The sequence below is a fragment of the Pantherophis guttatus genome, chromosome 1 (assembly GCF_059756535.1).
Source record: "Pantherophis guttatus breed Tessera chromosome 1, ASM5975653v1, whole genome shotgun sequence".
Taxonomy (NCBI): domain Eukaryota; kingdom Metazoa; phylum Chordata; class Lepidosauria; order Squamata; family Colubridae; genus Pantherophis; species Pantherophis guttatus.
Genome location: NC_142063.1, coordinates 335,328,653 through 335,333,382, shown reverse-complemented (window position 1 = coordinate 335,333,382; position 4,730 = coordinate 335,328,653). Strand labels below are relative to the sequence as shown.

The 4,730-nt window shown below is 40.9% G+C and overlaps 1 long non-coding RNA gene across 1 annotated transcript; it reads left to right on the top strand.

The window, feature by feature from the left end:
* Positions 1 to 247: 247 nt before the first annotated feature.
* Positions 248 to 3,317, top strand: LOC132712305 (uncharacterized). The gene is made up of 3 exons (XR_009622996.2): positions 248 to 469; positions 2,729 to 2,814; positions 3,067 to 3,317. It is a non-coding gene; the product is annotated as an uncharacterized LOC132712305 (long non-coding RNA).
* Positions 3,318 to 4,730: the final 1,413 nt, after the last annotated feature.

The window sequence follows — 4,730 nt, the reverse complement described above, 5'->3', positions numbered from 1 at the left end:
CCACAAGCTCCTGATTAGTGATTACTGGACAGACGGCAACAGGAGAAACAAATGTAGAATGATGGAAGACCCAGCAAGAAGTAAAGGGTGTGAGGTATTTGCAAGTACGTGTAAAACCCACTCTTCATCTAAAACACCACAAACTACTTTTGTTTCAGAGGATTGACTTCTGAAAAACAAACAAACCCTAGAACATTCAGTTGGGCATCATCTGGAGGAAGAATGGAATATTCTAGAGTTCTCTGGAACATTCTACTCCAGAAACAGTGTCCGAACTGCTTGAATTGGTCCATTTTAATCTACTCCTATTTGGTCAAACTACCCTTCATCAGATGAAAATGGGATAAACTGAGGGCTTGTCCACTTGGAGGTTCATCAGACTGTCATTCTACTAACGATCCTTCTCCATGTAAACTAGAATATCTACATATGAGGTCTGTTTTCCCCCTTCTGTGCTTCTGAGGAAGAGGTGAGTCAGTGGGGCTCTTTCTGTTAGTTTAGTTGAGATTAGCTGCTATTTTGTTCCTTTCTCCCCACATTTATTTTCTTTCCCTCTCTTGGCCAATCCTATTTGCACCCAGGAACACATTCAATCAAGTGTGATATGCCAAGGATGTAAGCAGAACATGTGGGCATGTCCAAAAGAGAGAATGTGTGGTTGTTGTTCAGTCACTAAATTGCATTCAACTTCCCTTGACTCCCCATGGACCACATCATGCCAGGCCTCCTGTCCTCCACTATCTCTGGGATTCTGCCCAAATTCATGTTCATTGATGCAATGATGACACTATCTAACCATTGCAATAGTGGCAAATATCTGTAGCTCAGATGTAGGATGAGGGTGAAGGTTTAGTCTCCAAGCCTGTGGGTTGGTTTCCGAACATTTCGTTACCAGGCAAAGTAACATCTTCAGTGGAGTTTAGGGGATGTCAGTGTCAATCTTCTGTTTATAAGGGCTACAGGTGTGGGTGTGTCAAGTGAGAGTCTTGTGATGAGTCAGCTATGAGTCTGGTGATGGGTCTTTGATAAGGAGATTGTCAAGATTTGAAGTTGTCTCAAAATAAATTGCATTTCAGCCAAGTTCTTTATGAAAACCCATTCATTTATTAGCACGACATTCTGTTCCAAAACTCATTGTAGCCAGCAATGAGTTCCTGCTCCAAAACCCTTCCCTTCCTGGCTTGCTCTCCTGTTCTGATTGACCATCTTCCAAGTCATTCTACTCCTATCTACTAACTAAGCTCACAGGAATTTCCCCCCTCCCATCTCATCTCCTAGGGAATAATCTCTCCAGGGAATTAACTGGGTGAAGTGTCAAACGGTCTCTTGCCAGATGCTCCTCCTTCTTCTCTATGTCAGCCCTGAACGAAGTACAGCTTGAGGGGTGGACAGAGATTACCTCAGGTCAGGGCTGTTGGGAGGTGAATTACTGGTGTGTGTGTGTGATGTTACCTAGCTTGGTAACAAAATGTTTGGAAACCAACCCACAAGCTCATAGAACAAACCTTTACCCTCACTATCTAACCCTCTGCTTTCCCCTTCTCCTTTTGCCTTCCAGCTTTCCCAACACTAGGGTCTTCTCCAATGAGTCCTCTCTTCTCATTAGGTCAGTGACCTCCAACCTTTTGGACACCAGGGACCGGTTCTGTAGAGAAAGATTTTTCCACAGACTGGACAGTGTATGGTTTCATGTTCTGCTTGCATCCCACAGATGGGGCTTTGCATGGTTGCTGACATACCGCAGATGATGCCGGTCCAAAGACTGGGGATAGGGGACCCCTGCATTAGGTGGCCATAGTATTTGAGCTTCAGCTTCAGTATCTGTCCTTCCAAAGAACAGTCAGGGTTGATTTCCTTTAGGTTGGAGTGTATGGAGAGAAGAAAAAATCATAGCATAGCATAGCATAGCATAGCATAGCATAGCATAGCATAGCATAGCATAGCATAGCATAGCATAGCATAGCATAAATAACACATACAATTAAATAAATTAAAATAATAAAATGCCAAAGATAACTTTAAAAAAAAACAAATAAAAATAAATCAAGAAATCCTCAGTCCAGATGATCTCATGATATGTACACTTCTCCCATTATTATTTAATTTTATCCCTTGAACTTAAGCATAAATGCCTCTGATCCACTTCCCCGTTTTCTGTCATCAACTGGGATCCTTGGAAAGATGGGAACATAGCCATTAAAAGGCAAACATAGATCAAGGTCTAAATATTTCTGCAGTTTCAGTTACCATAAAATTCATCCACAAGTTCTTCGCCCGTTGCACACAGCATGCTGTTCATCTGTTAACTTCATCGCTTTTTGAAACGGTTACAATTGAAGCCCACAGGATAAACTGCATTATGGGTAATCTTGGGCATCAAACCAAGAACGGACTCCAAAAGTCCCATTAAATCCCGTTCTTGAGCTATCTAATTATTATTTAATAAGAGTTGGTACCTTAATTTGATTTTTTTCCCCATTTCTTTGCCAATGTTTATTTCCCAATCCCCCTTCGTATCATTTTCCTTAAGCTGATAAGCCATTATTATTGCCTTGAGAGCTTGTCAGAAAGGTAATGCAGAAATTAAAAAAAAAAAGAAAGAAGAAGAAGAAAAAAACGTGAGGAGAAAATTTGACACCATTCACCAAGCGGTATTTGGCAATCAAATAATAATTTCATAACATTTTACAAATACAGGACACTGCTTCTCGGTCTTTTTATTCAACAGGCAGATCAATAAAAAGATGAATGCAACACTTATTATTAAATGGGCCACTGGATGCAGTTACCATTCTCTTCTTCACATCACCTGAGGTAAACCCATCCGGAGATATATTTTGTTGAATCAAATTGGACATTCAATTATTCAGAAGGAGGCATAAAATATCCTGGTGAGAAGCCCATGCAAGCTTCTTTAGACTACAGTTTTGTTTTATTTATGTATGTATCAGGTTTATTTAACTGCTCATCTGAGAGGCACGGTGGGCTAGTGGTAAAGACACTTGCCTCCCACTCGGAAGGTTGAGAGTTCAATCCTAGATAACTGCCGATGTTTCTCTTTCCTAGGGCGCAAAGAAAAAAATATCTGCTGTGAACTCCACATGGCGTCAGGAAGAGCATCCGGCCAGTAAATGCTCAGCTCCATCCAGTTGCCCCAACTCTATCTCCAATTAAGGGATTACAGGGTCGTATAAAGAGAGTATTTAGCTGCTAATCTGATGAATATGATTTTGGGAAGCATGTGATAAACAGCCAGTTAAAACAATTAAAACAGCAGTTAAAATGATGGGATGGATAGATGAAGGAGTGGGATTCATAAATTTTAGGAACCGGTTCTCTGCCCAGTTGCTAGGTGGGTGGGGCGACGGTGGGCTTGGCCTACTTGGCCACCTGCACCATGGCGGGGTGGGGGAGGCGTTTTCATCTTCTCCAAGCTCTGGAGGCTTTTCTTGAGCCTCCAGGAGGGTGAAAAGAGCCTCCCCTGGGACCAAGCCCTGTTTTAGGGACACACACATTTTGGAAGAATGTCAGTATCAGTCTTTAGCTAAATTCTCATTATTGCTGTTGCTAATGGGAAAAAAACAATAGCTAAATTCAAATGACAAAGTGAATCAAGCAAATTTCCCCTCTGTTCCTAATCAAATTTTAATCAAGGTCCACAGGAGATCTGGTAAACTATGGGTAACTGATAAATATGTCAAAAGATGAGAATTGCTTTCTCTGTTTTTTTAAAAAAACACACCTCTATATCAGTGGTGAAATCCAATTGTTTTTACTACCGGTTCTGTGGGCGTGGCTTGGTGGGTGGGGTGTGGCTAGGTGGGTGTGGCTTGGTGGGTGTAGCAGGGGAAGGATACTGCAAAATCCCCATTCCCTCCCCACTCCTGGGAGAAAGATATTGCAAAATCTCCATTCCCACCCCACTCTGGGGTCAGCCAGAGGTGGTATTTGCCGGTTCTCCGAACTACTCAAAATTTCTGCTACCGGTTCTCCAGAACCTGTCAGAACCTGTTGAATTCCACCCCTGCTCTATATGCTTCTAAAAGACCCACTTGAGTGGTGAGTCTCTCTGGATGGTTTTCAAGAAAGTTAGGAAAATAAAATGTGTAATAAATCTGTATAAAATAAAATATTTCCCAATAGACTTCTAAGTATGGCGTTTCTATTGAATTTTCTTATGTTGGTTTTTTTTTTCTTTTGTCTTCATTTCTAGATTTAGGAGACTTATGGGAAGAAGTTATTTTGATTTCCAAATTTTATTAGTAAATCAAAATATAAAATACAAGGAAAAATTTAAATAGTGGGGAAAATAGAGGAGGAAAAAGGCAAGAGGAAAAAGTATAGGATAAAAGGGGAAAAAGAAAGAATTGACGTCTCTTTTTTAGTTGAGTAGAACGAGAAAATAACATACAGACTCAATTTTTTACTTTTATTTAATAATATATACCATATTTTTTGGAGTATAAGATGCACCAGAATATAAGACGCATCTTAGTTTTTGGGGAGGAAAATAGGGGAAAAACATCTGCCTACTAGGTATTCACCTGGCTAATGTCCTAGTCTGGTCAGCTTCAGCACATTAGTTCTCTGGTTTTGAGCACATGCACATGCTCTTTATCCCCTAGGTGGGGATAAAAAACAGCTTCTAAAGCACAGCTGATCATCGGAGAGAGCAGCAATGAGAAAAGCAGACGACACATGGAAGATCGCTTCACTCGCTAGCGCATCAT